Source organism: Eptatretus burgeri, chromosome 17, assembly GCF_056783735.1.
Source record: "Eptatretus burgeri isolate ZD-2024b chromosome 17, Ebu_testis_v1, whole genome shotgun sequence".
NCBI classification, from domain to species: Eukaryota; Metazoa; Chordata; class Myxini; order Myxiniformes; family Myxinidae; genus Eptatretus; species Eptatretus burgeri.
This window is the reverse complement of record NC_140977.1, coordinates 49,126,719-49,144,152: the sequence shown is the minus strand read 5'-3', so window position 1 is coordinate 49,144,152 and position 17,434 is coordinate 49,126,719. Positions and strand designations below refer to the sequence as shown.

General features: G+C 47.5%; 1 long non-coding RNA gene across 1 annotated transcript; it reads right to left on the bottom strand.

Annotated features, from left to right (window-relative positions):
- Positions 1 to 672: 672 nt before the first annotated feature.
- On the bottom strand, positions 673 to 14,445 carry LOC147010044 (uncharacterized). Its single transcript, XR_015052705.1, has 4 exons — positions 14,295 to 14,445; positions 4,673 to 4,843; positions 3,563 to 3,626; positions 673 to 941 (listed from the first exon to the last, which is right to left on the bottom strand). It is a non-coding gene; the product is annotated as an uncharacterized LOC147010044 (long non-coding RNA).
- Between the last annotated feature and the right edge of the window lie 2,989 nt (positions 14,446 to 17,434).

The window sequence follows — 17,434 nt, the reverse complement described above, 5'->3', positions numbered from 1 at the left end:
CTCGTCACGGGATGGAGTACCTCGTCACGGGATGGAGCACCTCGTCACGGGATGGAGCACCTCGTCACGGGATGGAGCACCATGTCACGGGCTGGAGCACCACGTCACGGGCTGGAGCACCACGTCACGGGCTGGAGCACCACGTCACGGGCTGGAGCACCACGTCACGGGCTGGAGCACCACGTCACGGGATGGAGCACCACGTCACGGGATGGAGCACCACGTGATGAAACACAGGTGAACCCAACAGGATGCCGAACGTCGTGACTCGATGTCACAACTCCCTCACCACAGGATTCACGATTCCAGTGGCGAGAGGATGTGTATGGGAACTGCAGTCGTGATGGGATAAATATGTTCATGAGAGTATGATCTGATGGAAGAATTCCCATGGGAAAGAAAAGGGAATTAAGAATAAAATGAAGAAAAGGGAAAGTAAAAGAAAATGTGAACCCGCGATTAACCTCCCCTCCTCAAACAAGATTATAATCACCGAGGATTTCTCCCATGGACCATCTTGTGTTTTGGAGGTTCAAGTACGTGTCACGTGGACGATGTCTGCTGACGCGGATTGGCCACACTGAAGCAATGTGCTTCGAAAATGGCCGAATCAAAGGTGATTATACTCGAGGGGATGGCGGGGTACCAGACCATGTAATGAAAACACAAAGGTGACGAGCTGAAGTGTTTATTGTAAGCTGGAGGGACATGATGGATGGACAAACATGAAATAGAGATTTTACATTCATTGATGTGATAAAGGGTTGATATTTGATGAGAAACTGTTCATGTTTATAATCATTGTTAACCATCAACACATCGCAGGAACATCAAGCAGAGGAAATGGTGAAACAGGTGTCTTGTTGGGAGAATAGGATGAGAAGATGTGAGGAGGTGTGTCCGGTCATGGTCTTGGAAGTCTTATTCAACCTGATGAACCACTTGGGGTGAGAAGGTAAGATGTAATTACACGGATTGTTCATGAGATTGGTTAATCATGTCTATAAGTTATACCAAGCAGATCCTCCCTTCGACTGGATCAATAAATATTAACATTTTCGACACAATGTGGATCTCACACCCCACACCCCATTCTCTTATCACTTCATCTTTTACCATACTTCATCTTCTTTTATCTTTGACAAAACAACACGAAATATAAAGGAAAGACACAGCTCCTGTAACCGTAACAGTAACCGTGACATCCTCCATGAAGTGTGATGTTCCTCTGGGCGGAATCATCACCTGTTCTCACGGTGTTAGAATGATGGTTTTAATTTCACAGAATCGGGACTCGAAGAGAGCCTGGTGTTGGCGTAGTGGTTAGGGAAGCGGCTTGGGATCCAAAAGGTCCTGAGTTCAAGCCCCGTTGGGCCACTGAATTAATACACCAGGGGGTTGACTCAGCCTAAGCCTGGTGTTGGCGCAGTGGTTCGGGCAGCGGCTTGGGATACAAAAGGTCCTGAGTTCAAGCCCCGTTGAGCCACTGAATTAATACACCAGGGGGTTGACTCAGCCTGTCATCCTTCCGAGGTCGGCGAAATGAGTACCAGTGTACTGGGCCGGTGTATACCCCAGTTAAAATAGGTGTACCATATCCCTGTGTCGTAAGAGGCGACCAGGGTTGCGTCAGGAAGGGCATCCGGCGTAAAACATGTGCCAAATCACTATGCGGATCATACGGATGATCCGCTGTGGCGACCCCGAACGGGAGCAGCCGAAAGAAGAAGAGAGAGAGGGGTTGACTCAGCCTGTCATCCTTCCGAGGTCAGCGAAATGAGTACGAGTGTACTGGGCCGGTGTATACCCCGCTTAAAATAGGTGTACCATATCCCTGTGTCGTAAGAGGTGACCAGGGTTGCGTCAGGAAGGGCATCCGGCGTAAAACGTGTGCCAAATCACTATGCGGATCATACGGATGATCCGCTGTGGCGACCCCGAACGGGAGCAGCCGAAAGAAGAAGAAGAAGAAGAGAATCGGGACTCGAACCCAGGATAACAGACATCAATGTTGACTGAGATACCGAGCTCCTTATCCAACATCAGGACTCGAACCCAGGATAACACACCTCGATGTTGAGTGAGATACGAAGATACCTGCCTGACGGCTGTCTCCCATCATCGAGTGGTTCATGGATTGAGAAGTTCAAGGTGGGGCAGGGTGGAAGGGGGGGGGCTTGTATTTCTGACACATTTATTAATGTTGTAAATAATTAATGAACATGACAAATACTGTGTGAAGTACATGGTTGGTAATCACATCGATGAGAAATTATATTGAGATACAATAAAGTTACATCTGACAAATGATCCCCATTTGGAATTGTTACATTCCCGACAACGAGTCGACATGTTGTTCATCACCACGTGTGATGCATCTTGAACAAGAGTGTGGATGGTTGTTGCAGCGATGTTTTCCTTCAATTATTCCATACATGCAGGTTAATTATCGTGTGTACGTCACAGTGTTCTATCATTCAAAACGTCCACGTATCACCTGCAACACTGTGGGGGGAAATATAATCTGCACCCTTGCTGCTTCCCGCCAAAATGATGATAAATATGCCAGATATAAATGCCCCACCCTGTTTCATCTCCCCGAGAAGATCACATTTATCTGTCTATAATTCCAGCAATGTGTGTGTGTGTGTGTGTGTGTGTGTGTGTGTGTGTGTGTGTGTGTGTGTGTGTGTGTGTGTGTGTGTGTGTGTGTGTGTGTGTGTGTGTGTGTGTGTGTGTGTGTGTGTGTGTGTGTGTGTGTGTGTGTGTGTGTGTGTCTGTGACCGCTGTTTCTCGCCAACCACTGGTCCAATCTGATTGAAACTTGCCAGATATATTGCTGGGGACCTGAGGATGTGCCTTTTCAAGGTTTGATATTAATCGGACAAGTGCTTCCCAAGTTATGACCATTTATTTACCAAACCAATGACAAGACACGTTGTTGCGTGGGCGTGGCCGATGGGGGAAGGGAAGCTCAGCCGCGTTCCCCATTACGGGTTACAACGTACGGGCATCCGGAGAGTGATGACTTCGTGTATTCTCATAATTTCTCGATTTCTTATGCGCATTTATCGATAAACACAATGCCCCAAGTTATGATCGGCTTCATATTAGACGGTGCATAAATTTCGGTAACATCAGAGTGAGCTGGTGTGCTCCGAACCAGGAATTAAATTTTTTGTGTTCCTCTCTTCTCTTCTCTTTTTGTTTTTCCTTGCGATGACATTGCGAAAAGGCAAAATACGTTGGCGCTAATTGAATAATTGGCCATTAAAACTAAATTGCGAATAATCATAACTGCGATATGTGAACTTCCGGGCAACGCACGTACGGGCACGCAAGAGCGAAGGAACGGCCTGTGTGGTTGTTGTTTCTTGCTCGCGGTTTGAATATTTATTTATTAAAATTCTTTTTAACGGGCACGTACCAGTTACAAGGAAATTTGAAATGATTATCAAGAAATATTTTTGAAAAGTTGGTGAAATTAAATACACATTGTGAGTAATCTTTGAAAATATTCATCACTCGACATTTGTGAAGATTAAACCGGAACTGCACTTACCTCTTGGTGACCCATCATCCATCAACCTCTCATCCCCAGTGAGCGGAGCTTCCAAAACCACCGACTGTGGAGAAACACCGATGGGGTGGAAAGCTGAACGTGCAAAACATTGATTTGTAGAAAAGAAGTTGATGGGGTGGGGGGGGGTGTGAGGGAGAGATGGTGAATTAACGGATGGGTCGGGGGGGGGTGATGGGGAGATGGTGGAAGAGGGGGGTAGATGTCGGGGAGATGGGTGGTGGGGGTAGGGGTGGAGAGATGGTGGGGGTAAAGAGCAGGGGGATGGAGAGATGGTTGGGGTGTAGGGGAGGGGTGGAGAGATGGTAGGGGTGGGTGGGGGTTGGTGATATTATCGGGGTGGAGGGGTAGGGGTGGGTGGGGGCTGGTGAGATGGTCGGGGTAAAGAGCAGGGGGATGGAGAGACGGTAGGGGAGGGGTTGGCGGGGGCTGGAGAGATGGTCGGGGTGGAGGGAGGGAGGGGTGGCCAGAGTGGATGGAGAGATGGTCGGGATGGAGAGAGGGAGGGGTGGGCAGAGGGGTTTGGAGAGATGGTCGGGGTAAAGAGTGGGAGAGGGGTGGGTGAGGGGATGGAGAAACTTTCGAGGTGGAAGGGGAGGGTTGTTCGGGGGTGAAGATATGGTTGGGGTAGAGGGTGGCAGAGTGGGCGAGGGAGGGGTGGAGAGATGGTGGGGGTAAAGAGCAGGGGGATGGAGAGACGGTCGGGGTGAAGGGGAGGGGTGGGCGGGGGTGGAGAGATGGTCGGGGTAGAGGGAGTGAGGTGTGGGTAGAGGGAGTGAGGTGGGGGCAGAGTGGTGGAGAGATGGTCGGGGTGGGCAGAGGGGGTTGGACAGATGGTCAGGGTAATGAGTGGGTGGGGGGATGGGCAAGGGAGGGGTGGAGAGTTGGTTGGGGCAAAGAGAGGGGGGAGGGTTGGGCGTTGGGTGAAGAAAGGAAATGAAGATGACGTCTCATGAAAGGAATGTGAAGATATACAAGGGGTTATTGATTCTCATTTACTGTGAAATCATTTTAACAAAAATTACTGAAAGAAAGAAGGAAATCTCGAATGTGGGAAAATGAGATTATCGGGAATGTTACGTTGATACTTACTTCATTAGAGGTTGACGTTTGTATAATGTTGAAGAAGAACGCACGTCTGGTTGTCCTCGCTGATCTGGTCCATCATGATCCTCTCCTGGTTCTGGTTCCTCCATCATGGTTGACGTCCCAACGAAGGCCAGAGAAAGGAGCATCGTACTCAATATCAGAAACTTCATGGTCCTGCAGCACATTGGAGTGGGTTTTGTGATGGAGCTGTACCAGAGATTATTCCCCTCGCCAAAGGAGAGGATGTTGCATTTGGGTTTGTTTGTTTATCTGCACAGAACTTTCGTGTTCGTCTCAGAAACTGCTTGTTGGATTGAGACGAAATTTTCGACATTGGTGCGACTTCTCATGCACAATGTTTTCATGATAATAATGACGTCGCAAGTCACGTGGTGTGACAGCCATCTATCTATAATTCCAGCAGTGTGTGTGTGTGTGTGTGTGTGTGTGTGTGTGTGTGTGTGTGTGTGTGTGTGTGTGTGTGTGTGTGTGTGTGTGTGTGTGTCTGTGTGTGTGTCTGTGTGATGCTGTTTCTCGACAACCACTGGTCCGATGTCATTGAAACTTGCCAGGTATATTGCTGGCGCCCTGTGGATGTGCTTTTCAAGGTTTGATATTGTTGCGAATTCGCGCCCGCCGGCATGCGAACAGCCGCGTAACTCGAATTGCGGCACGTCGCCCACCGGACGGACAATTCTGTCGTGACCCTCTCGGAACAACGCCGGTAGCTCGTCACGGGTGGGGGTTTAACCCCACCATGACCGTGCCAATTGCCCACCCGCGCAGGATAGGGTTGCTCGCCAAATTCGATCTACCTAAGTACCTGCGCGAATGGTCGACCGGGCGATCGTACCACGCCACAGGCAGACTCCGGACACGAACAGCTAAAGCAGTCCGTTCCGTGCTACAGTGATAACCGAGCGGTGTTATCGTCGGCCTTGACGGTTCCGATTAATTACTGGGATGTTGAACCCACTACAAACCCCTTTCCGTGATGCAAGATGGAGGGTCAATGGAGAAAAGACAAAGCGAAACGGGCACAGTTCAACAAGCAAGCCTTTTATTCACACGCACACACAGACAAGCACGTGAGGCACGTATTTACAGCAATACACAATCAAAATGCACATAAAGCAATTAAAACAAAAGAAACGATGCAGAGCTACAACCGAATACGCGTACACACGGCAACACTTAAACAGTTCTACTTTGCGAGACACGGCGCCACAAGATCCATACAAAAACCCCGAAAAGAAAATGGTGACTTCCCTTTGGCTGGGGAGTCCCTCTCTCGCGACCGTCGGCGTGGTCGCGCGCCGGCCCCGACCTCTCTCGCGGCCGGCGAACCCTCTCCTGCACTCCCTGTCCGGACGCACAGGTCCACCTTGCAACGGGCGCTGCCGCGTCTCCCGTCTGGGCCTTCGTGAAAGGCTGCTCACCAAGGCACGGGCACAGGACCTCTTCGTGAAGACCAACTCTCCACAAAAACCAACCGAACCACCAGCCAAGACGAAGAGGAAAAAAAGCCCTCTTTGCGCCCGCCCGTGTCCGTCTTTTATCGCCCGGGGCTCCGCCCTTCGCCTCGCCCCGTTCTTGGCTCCACCTTCCTTCGAGAAGGTTCCCGAAAAGGGCGTTCACTCACGCTTTCCCTCCACCCCACTCCGTCCGGGGGCCGAGAGAGTCAGTTTTTGGCTCGGAGCCAGAGAATTATTCCCCCAAAAAGATGCCCCACCTTTACATGACCTCTGACCTTTGACCTGCATCGCTCTTCCTCTACTGTTATTTGTTATTGTTATTGTTATTTGTGACGTTATTGTTATTTGTGATTGATAATTATTATTGATTATTGATAATTGTTTGATTATTGATAAATGTTATTTGTGACGTCGCGTCATTTTATTAATGTACGAACAAATAAACACCACACATTCCATGACATTACAGCTTGGACCACCACACGGAAAGGTCAACTAATTCGCCAAGTGTCGTGCTGAGGTACGATTTTTCATTATCTTGCCAAAAGGAAGTTTTTGTAAGATTTGTTAGTCAGCTTGTATGTTTTTTTTGTTTTGTTTGTTTGTTTATCTGTAATCACGTATAAAAAATTCTGCAGAGCACAGTTATCATTGGAAATTTTTTGTAACTTCGCATATCAGAGGCCTATCGAGGTCCCTTTCAGCGCATAAAATTTTGAAGGCCAAGGTCAAAGGTCAAGGTCACTTCGTCGCAAATCAGGGGAGTCGACGAAACCCTTATTTTTTGAGTAATTTTGATCGGATAGTCTTCAAACTTCATGGGAATATAGTTCATGGTCTCGCGCTCAGCTGATTAATTTTTGGTGGCGATTGGCCTTGACCTTCATGGTTAGCGCCTGAGATCAAACATATTTGACCCCAAGGTCAAATTTTCAAGTTTTAGGAACCATATCGTGTCGTACCTCAAATTGAACACCTCGATGAGTGCTTTCTAGATATGTCAAGCTTGAGACATTATGACGTCATTTGGTGGCATTATGAGGCAAACGCATATTTTTCATGGTTACTCTGTAGAACGATTCTCATTGGAATCTCTCATAGGCAGATATTCCTCAAGGAGTCGCTCCTGGTGGATAGCAGCTCTGTTCACTTCAGTGTGACCTTAAAGAAGTCACACGTGGTCACCTTTTGGCAAGATAGGGTCACCCTGCGGGTGACATTGGTTTATTTTTTTGGTTTGCACGTACGGCCACGCAGGTACGGGCACGCAAGAGCGAAGGAATGGCCTGTGTGGCTGTTGTTTCTGGCACATGGTTTGAAAATATTTTTTAAAGTTTTTTTTGCATGTATGGCCACGCACGTACGGGCACGTACTCGTATTTTAAAAACGGAAAGTCTGAAACTGCACAAAGGAAGAAATTGAAACTTGGCACAAAGGAAGTTTGATGAATGAGTGATTTTTATGACGTCACAGGTGTTCTTGTTATGACGTCATAATTGCATTCTTCTTCTTCAGCGACCAACATTATCCCACCGTTTTTATGGAGTCAGCCACCGGGAAGCTTTGCCCGAGTCTTCATAACCGGCTGACCAGGCTTGACGGTTGACAAGTTATGGCTGGAATTTGGAATTTGGCCAAGGTACTGGGTGCCGGGGATAGCTCGCCTGCTCTTCACAAAGGACACCATGGGATGATAGAAGATTTGTCTCTCGACCCTCACTATCTTTCGCTGTTTCACTTACTGCTCTCCAAATTCTACAAACTTGAAAGTTTTCTTTGATTTTCTTAATTCTTGCCATGAGGCCTTGACATCCGAACACCCTCAAGCAGATTTTCTCCATGTGGGAGACTTCACTGGACACCACAGAGAGTGTTTGAAATCTTCCCACACAGATGTTGGGGTGGGGGGTTGAAGCTCTTACGTTTTCCTTTCTAAATGATTTGGAACAAATTATCACCCATCCCATATCCTCGTGACTATACCACCAATACTTTGGATTTGTTCATCACTTCCAATCAGTTGCATTGTAACTACACAATTTCACTTCCAATTGGTTCTTCTGACCACAATCCTGTGAACGTCCCTTTACTTTCCACCACTTCTCATCCAAATGCTCCGACGAAACGCCAGTATTGGCATTTCAATAATACTGACTGGACTGGTTTACGAAACTTCTTTTCTGACTTTCCCTGGAAAGACGACTGCCTCTCCTCGGGTGATGCCTCTATCTCTGCTGAACGTGTAGCTGAGGTTATTATTGCAGGAATTGAGGCTTATATCCCTTTCTCTTTCAAATCTATCTCTCCGACCAATTCTGCTCTGCGGCCATTCGTGCAAGGGATGCCGCATCTCGGACATGGAAAGTCTTCTTCCTCTGACTCACATTCAGCTTTCATATCCTCCAAAAATCATAACAAACATGTTAATCGTGAGGTGAAGCATTCCTTTATCTATCTATACTTCGAGCAATCTCTGTCTGTCTGTCTGTCTGCGACCGCCGTTTCTCGACGGCCGCCAGTCCGATCGGATTGAAACTTGCCAGGAATATTGCCGGGCCCCGTGGATGTGCTTTATCAAGGTATGATATCGATCGGACGAGCGGTTCCCAAGTTACGGCCATTTATCTGTCGACCAATGACAAGACACGGTGTTATGACGTCACGAATGACGTCACAATTAATGGTTATTTATTTATTTATTTTTTGCATGATCGACAGTCCGATCTGATTGAAACTTGCCAGGAATATTGCCGGGGACCCGCGGATGTGCCTTTTCGAGGTTTGGTATTGATCGGAAAAGCGGTTCCCAAGTTACGGCCATTTATCTGTCGACCAATGACAAGACACGGTGCTATGACGTCACGAATGACGTCACTATTAATGTTTATTTATTTATTTATTTTTAAAATTTTTTTGCAGGATTGACGGTCCGATCTGATTGAAACTTGCCAGGAATATTGCTGGGGACCTGTGGATGTGCCTTTTCAAGGTTTGATATAAATCGGATAAGCAGTTCTCAAGTTACGGCCATTTTTCTGTCGACCAATGACAAGACACGGTGCTATGACGTCACGAATGACGTCACAATTAATATTTATGCATTTTTTTTGCACGATTCACGGTCCGATCTGATTGAAACTTGCCAGGAATATTGCTGGGGACCCGCGGATGTGCCTTTTCAGTGTTTGATATTAATCGGACGAGCGGTTCCCAAGTTACGGCCATTTATCTCTCGACCAATATCTGCGAGAGAGTGGGACGGGAGAGGGGAGGATGAGAGTGGAGGCGAGAGAGAGGCGAGAGAGGAGGGGGGAGAGAGGAAGGGCGAGAGGAGGGGGAGAGAGGGGGAGAGAGAGGGGGTGGGAGTGGGGACGAGAGAGAGGGTGACAGGAGAGGGGTGAGAGAGGAGGGGAGAGAGGAGGGGTGAGACAAGGGGGGAGAGAGGGGGCAAGAGAGGGGTGAGAGAGAGAGGGGCGTCACAATTCAAGAGAGGGGGGAGTGAGAGTGGGGGCGAGAGAGAGGAGGGGGAGAGAGGAGGGGCGAGACTAGGGGGGAGCAAGGGGGGGCAACAGAGAGTGGCGTCACAATTCTTCTTCGTTTGAGATGACGTCACAATTGGCGCTGGGGACCTGAGTATGTTTCCCAGGTGTTTCCCAAGTTATGTCCATTTACGATACGGTTGGTCCAATCTAATTGAAATAATGCCCCAATCCAGTCGTCGTTTATGCACCTATGGGCCCGCCCCGATGGGCCTGTACTTGTCTATCTATAATTCCAGCAATCTCTGTGTATGTGTCTGTCTGTCTGTCTGTATGCGACCGCCGTTTCTCGACGACTGCCAGTCCGATCTGATTGAAACTTGCCAGGAATATTGCTGGCGACCTGCGGATGTGCCTTTTCAAGGTTTGATATCAATCGGACGAGCGGTTCCCAAGTTACGGCCATTTATCTGTCGACCAATGACAAGTCACGGTGCTATGACGTCACGAAGACGTCACAATTAATGTTTATTTATTTATTTATTTCCACGATTGACGTCACAATTCTTCTTCTTCGTTTGGTATGACGTCACAATTGACGCTGGGGACCTTAGAATGTACCTTTTCAAGGTTTGATATTAATCGTACAAGCGGTGCCCAAGTTATGGCCATTTATTTACCAAACCAATGACAGGACACTGTGCTCTGACTTCACGAATGACGTCACAATTCATGTTTATATATTTATTTATTTTGTTTTTGTTTTTTTGTGAATACATTTACAGAGTCAGGCGCGAGAGAGGGGCGAGAGAGGAGGGGAGAGAGGGGCGAGAGAGGAGAGGGAGAGAGGGGGGTGAGAGAGAGTAGGCGTCACAATTCAAAAGAGGGGGAGAGAGGAGGGGCGAGAGAGGGGGGGTGAGAGTGGGGGCGAGAGAGGAGGGGGGAGAGAGGAGGAGGAGCGAGGTGGGGCAAGAGAGAGAGGGGCGTCACAATTCTTCTTCGTTTGATATGACGTTACAATTGACGCTGGGGACCTGAATATGTTTCCCAAGTTGTGGCCATTTATGATACGGTTGGTCTGATCTATTTGAAAAAATGCCCCAATCCAGTCGTCGTTTACGAGAGCGAAGGAACGAAACTGCACATACTGGCACGCCTCACCCACGAGAGAGGGGGCGAGAGACGGGGGTGAAAAAATGCCCCAATCCAGTCGTCGTTTACACACCTACGGGCCCACACTAGTTCAAAAGAAATGTGACAACCTCTCATCTTCGACCACGAACACGTCTTTCTAGTCCTGAGCTAAAAGTATCTCCAACGACTTCTGTCGCTCTACCTTTCCTTTGCTTTTCTGTTCCGATGATGCTATCGCTGTCTCTCTAACCGATAAAGCAACTCTTCTTGGTTCTCTTTTCCCTCGAACTCCACACTGGATGACTCGAACCTTCCATTTCCCTCTGATGCTCCCCTCACCAATCCAATGTCCCTCCCCATAATCTCTTTTCATACAGTCAAAAAAATACTTCTCTCGCGGGACAAAAGCAAGACCGAGGGGTAAGATGGCATTCCTCCACGTGTCTTGAATGAATGTGCTTCAGAACTTGCACCAGTGCTTGCTCGTTGTTTCGTTTATGTTGAAAAACCCAAACTCTTCCTCTTTCCTGGAAACATGCCTTCGTACGACCTATTTTAAAGAAAGGTGATCGTTCAAACCCTTCTTTCTTCCGTCCTATTGTTCTGACTTCAACTGTTTCCAAAGTCATTGAATGTCTTCTCAATTCCCATGTTCTCAAGCATGTTGAATCTCACAGTCTTCTATCTGACCACTAATACGGCTTTTGCAAGGCAATATCAACAGGTCGCTCTCTCGATCGAGTGCAGACTGTGGCTGCTGGTTGCATCATTGGTTGGGATGAGGCTATGCCGGGTTACAACGTACGGACCTTACCAATGCACTGGTACTCATTTTGCCGACCTCGGAAGGATGACAGGCTGAGTCGACCTGCTGGTGTATTAATTCAGCGGCCCAACGGGGCTTGAACTCAGGACCCAAGGATTGCAAGCCGCCACCCAAACCACGAAGCCAACACCAGGCTTTTAATATCTACAGGTGATATCCTTTCTTATGTTACGAATGTCGGGGCCTCTTTGAGAGACGATGGGGAATCCTTTGTTGTCGGCCTTGACATCTCAAATGCCTGTGACAGAGTTTGGCATCAGGGTCTGATGTCCAAGCTTCCCTCTTTCAGGTTTCCTCCTTCACTCGGCTCTCTCACATCGAGCTTTCTCTCCGACCAATCTATCTCTGTAATTGTTGGTGGTAGTTCATCTCCCCCTTCCCCATCAGCAGTGGTGTACTTCAGGGTTCCATTCTGTCCCCAACACTCTTCCTTCTTTTTATCAATGACCTTCTTTCTTTCACAAATAACCAAACGCACTCGTATGCTGACGACCCAACATTACATTCCTCCATGTCTTTCCCATCTGCCCCGTCTTCCCTCCCACGATCTACATCTCGTTTCATCACAGCCACCTCTTTAAATTAGGATTTGGACAAGATCTCCCAGTGGGGAAAATGTAATCAACTTAAGTTTAGTGTTTCAAAAAGTCAATTTCTTCCCATCTCCCTCTATCTCTAAAACTCCTCTGAACTGTCCAATCCCCTTTGAAAGCTCCATAATAAACCTCCGCCATCTTCGAAGATGGATGGAGGTTTCTGTTTTCACCCCTTTCTGTTTGTTTGTTTGTGACCAGTATTACGGAAAAACTCCTCGACGGATTTCGACGAAACTTCGTGGGGGGGGGGGGTTAGGTATGCTCCAAGGATCATGCCATTAAATTTTGGACTTGGACCCTCCCCCTGCCAAAAAAAAATTGAGAGAATTTTTTTTTTTTTTGCATTTCTACATGTTTTAAGTGATTTCCAACCCCCCCCCCCAAAAAAATTGTTGCCCCCCCCAAAAAATTGTTACCCCGCCCCCCAAAAAGGATTTTTTTCATTTCTACATGTTTCAAGTGATTTCCAACCCCCCCCAAAAAAATTGTTCCCCCCCCCCCCAAAAAAGTTGTTACCCCCCTAAAAAAATTGGAGAAAATTTTTTTTTTTTTGCATTTCTACATGTTTTAAGTAATTTCCAACCCCCCAAAAATTGTTACCCCCCCCCCCCAAAAAAAATGGAGAAAAGAACGATAACTGTCAGCACTGTTGACATCATATTTAATGAATAAGATATAAGGTTCACTTGAGTGACCCAGTAGTATAAGTGGCGGAGATTTTGCACTCTCCCGAGTGCTCCCCATCGAGTTAAACCATGTGATGCAATAAACCTACTGGGTATTCGTCCAACATGAAATTTATCCTGAAATCCACATATTATGCAAATAGCTAAGTCTGCCTCAGAGAAATTAAGAATCCTGTTCAGATGTTGAAGATTCTTCTCCTCTGAGCAGTTGCTCCAACGATAGAAAGGATTGATTCGTCATTGTATGGAGTACTGCTCTCACATCTGGGGAGGTTTCAGCTCCACGAACTGACTGGACACAATTGAATCCAAAGTTATTCGACTTGTGAACTCGACCAATGTGACCTCAAAACTCGACCCGCTCAAATTAGGCCGCATAATCGGCTCTCTTTCTCTTTTCTGCAGAAATTACTTCGGTGTCTGTTCGCAAGAACTTGCTGTTTGTTTACCTCCACCATTTGCAAGACCAAGGAACACTCGACAAGTCACGACATCACATAATTATTGTGTGGCCATTGGCAATTCAAGGGTGGATCGTGATGATGTTTGTTTCTTCCCCTCCGCTGCCAAACTCTGGAACTCTTTACCTTCTCATGTCTCCCCAAACACTTATGACCTTCTCCTTTTCAAAAAGCAGATTTTTTACTTTCTCAAAAACTCTTAGATGATTCTCTCTTTCCTTACTTTTCTATTCATGCAGTTATTTTATTTAAGGCTTGGCCTCGTTGAGGACGATTCAGTCCGTTCCTGCGGCCTTCAACATAAAAAAGAAGGGATGTTCGGATAGCCTCGGGGTACACACACTCACATCGAAGCTGTCGAGCGGAGGTTTGATCCCTGACTTAGCAATGAAATGTCATTCTGGTGCTTCACAGGCTGAGTGATTTATCAATGCTTACAGTTTGTGCCGTCCTTCCGATATAAGACAAACTGGGTATCCCATCTGGAAGAAATAGTCAGTCGACGTTCAAGACCCCACAGTGTTCTTCATGAAAAATCGACGAGACATTCCAAATCCCCCAGAAACAAAATCCAAATTACTGCCCTCACCTCCAGGGGGCACTGAATCAGTGGCACATCTGTGGCCTCATCGACCCTGAATCCTTGTGCTGCATCACAAAGAAGAAGTGTGAAGTCGTCACACAATGCAGTTCAAATTCCGAGGTTTCAACCAAACCAGCATGTTTCACAACACAGTTCATCGTTTTCAGATTGCGATGACAACACAAACCGAAGACCCTCCCTCAAAGAAATAAAAGAGTTAATTCGAACCTGGAAATCGAGAAGGCAATAAAATTGTCACACCAGAAGTTGAAAGTAACTCCATAATCCCTCATTACAACGAACCAGCACAACTCGATATATCAAACAAGATAATCTCGGATAAGAAAACTAATTTCATGAGAACGAACGATTCCCCAAACTTACCGACTCTTTCCAATCAAGTGAACAGGATGGATCAAAATCAGGTGAACAGGTGTTGAGATGATCTCCGAGTGATGTGGAGCAGAGTGAATCGTCCTTTTATCAGAAGGTAAATTGATGACATGACCCGATTTGTGTTTTCTCAATATGTTAGTAAATCAATGCCAGGTAAACCTGGATGCTCCGACAAAGCAGAAAATAACAAATAAAGATTTACATTTCAAACAAACTCAAATACATCACTGAGGATATGACAATACAGGATATGTAGAAAGTGCTTGTGTGCATAATACCATCAAACTATAAACATCAGATGAAAGGAAAATAGGACACGGGAACTGAAGCTCACCTGGATCAGCAGAAACAGTGAATGACGTCATAAAAAATGGAAGTTTTGTTCATGTGCCGAATCTGGTTTGATATTTGATTTTCCATCGTCGTGCATGAGCGTCTGTGTCGCCGAAGCAGCTTCTTGAGCAAGGGTTATACTTGGTGGTTTGCCATTGCCTTCCCAGCAGAAGTTCTGGCAAGAATTTCTAACTTGGTAATGGTGCCGGTGATAGCTCGCCCACTCTTCCTGAAGGGCATCGTTGGGATCTTTAATGTGCATCAACGAATGTCGGAAGACAAGACGCCCAGTCCTCCATTGGAGGAACGACACACACATTGATGATTCAATCAGTCTGTGAAACACCAGAATGGCATTTTATGGCCAGATCGCACAGGGAAACCAATCACATTAGCATCTCATACACTGTCCCCGGCTGAGAACTAGTCAGCTGGACAAAGAATGACTCGGCATTGTATTCGGAGTTAAGAAATTTCACCAGTCCACCTTTGGTCGGCATTTCATGATGCACACGGACCAGAAACCACTGATTACTTTGCTTGGTCCAACAAGAAAGAACAAGACCCTCAGAGGTCTTCCTGGCTCAGATCATACACTGGTCATTTCCCTCTCAACTAATGATTGTGATATTGTTGCTGTGCCGGGTATCAGTGGCGAGCACGACCGCGAGGGGGATCAGTAGAGTCGTGACCCTCAGATAAGTCCGAACGGCACGGGTCCCTTACAGGACCATGAATCACCAATAATTGGACCGCGTGGAGTGGGGTCAATTGCCAAACTTCAATATACCTAATTTCCCACACGGCAAAGCTACCGGGGAATTCACACCCACGACGGACCTCGAGCGGAACGCGCCGTTACCGTGCTTGAACCGTGTGTAACCCGAGCGGAGGTCACCGAGGCCTGTTGGTCCAAATGAACAATTTACTGCCTCGCTATTTCTCAACACACACCGTGCTTTGCCAACGAAAAGTAACACAGAAACGAGCTGGAACATTTAATAGATATTTATTTGCAATTGGGAGGAAGACACAGAGCAGAGTTATCTGAATAAGCAATGGAAATAATGTACAACAAAAAGCACTTAACAATTCTACTTATCAAACAGACACACACACAGACACACACACAGACACACACACACACACACAGACACACACACACACACACACACACACACACACACACACACACACACACACACACACACACACACACACACACACACTCAAATAGAAATGGTGGCCGTGGCCTTTCTTGATACCCCCAGCTCGGAGGGAAGGTGAGCTGGAGGTAAGATCTCTGGCTTGGATTTTCTCGCTTCGTGGGATTCCCGAAGATCTGATGCGGTGGGACTCGAACTCGCAACAAGATGCCGGTCCAAGCACCAGGTACGGAGGGTAGCGTCGGGCGCTGGCACGCTCCTCCGGCTCGCAGGCAGGCGATTCATGGCGGGAAGACTCTCAGCCTCAACCAATGAACCCTCCGACCCTCTCACAGGGTCGCCCCCCACACGATTATGTCTTTGTCATCACAGGTGGGAAGGATCCTTCCCGCCTCACCCCCTCCCCCCTCATTGAACAAGCACATCAGGCAATCCCCCGTCTGTCCGAGATTGGTCAGGGGGAGGTGCTCATGTCTCTGCCCCTCGAGCAGGAAGTCGAGCAGCAACATGTTGCGTTGGCTCCCCATTGGCCGAGAGGCAGCAGACGTGCTCGCACCCCTCCGATTGGCTGAGAGGGGCGATATTTGGAGCGAAATTCAAGATGCCGACGTCCAAAGAAACCCCGCCTGCACATTGGACTCTGCCCAAGTACGTGCCGACACGCACGCATGCAATGGCCGATGGTGAGGCAGCGAAGATGGGCGTGGTTGTTGTTGAAGTTGTAAAAAAAAAACCGAGCTATAAAATAACATGTAGCGCACACACTCATTTCCCATTAGACAGAATGGGATGGATTCTAACTGCACACATACTTATCGAAATAACTAAGCAAACGGACTCTGGCTGTTTGTGTGCACAAGGTCTCCAAATCCGTAACAATATTACGTACAGACCTGGCTCCACAATTTCAATTGCAGACGCCATGAGTCAGCTGCCACTTCTGGACACAGTGTTTGACCCCTGACATCTGGCAGCGTGATATCTCTGATGGAATTTTTGAATGACGAGCAAATCGATGCCAACCAGTACGGACCTTCACCAGGCAGGCGTGACCCACTTCTTTCCAAGGTCATTCATGGTAATGGGCAAGGGTGGGGCCTTCGACGTGATGCTGATCCTGAATTGTATCCGTACAAGGCCATAAGTACATTGCAGGCAGAATGTACTTAGTGTCGAGAATGGCTGCTTGCTGTGGGGATGCTGAGTGGTCATTCCCCCAAACTTGCGCACAAAGATTTGGATCAGCCTCACGATTGTCATCCAGGCATTGCAAGAATCAAATTGCTGGCCTGGAACTCTGTATGGTGGCTTCATCTTGACTCTGACATCAATCAGTGTGTGAAACATTGTTATCCATTCCAAAGCAGTAGAAACTCCCCTGCAAAGGCACCACAGCACCCCTGGGAATGGCCCACTGAACCATGGCAGAGGATTCATCTTGATTCTGCTGGACCCATCGAAGGCCTATGATTCTTATTGTTCTGGATGCTCACACTAAATGGATCGATGCCGATGTAACACAGACAGCAACCTCACACATAACCACAGGGAGGCTGTGCCAGTGCTTTCCCACTCATGGTTTGCCACGCATGACAGTCACTGACAATGGAACCTGTTTCTCAAGCTCTG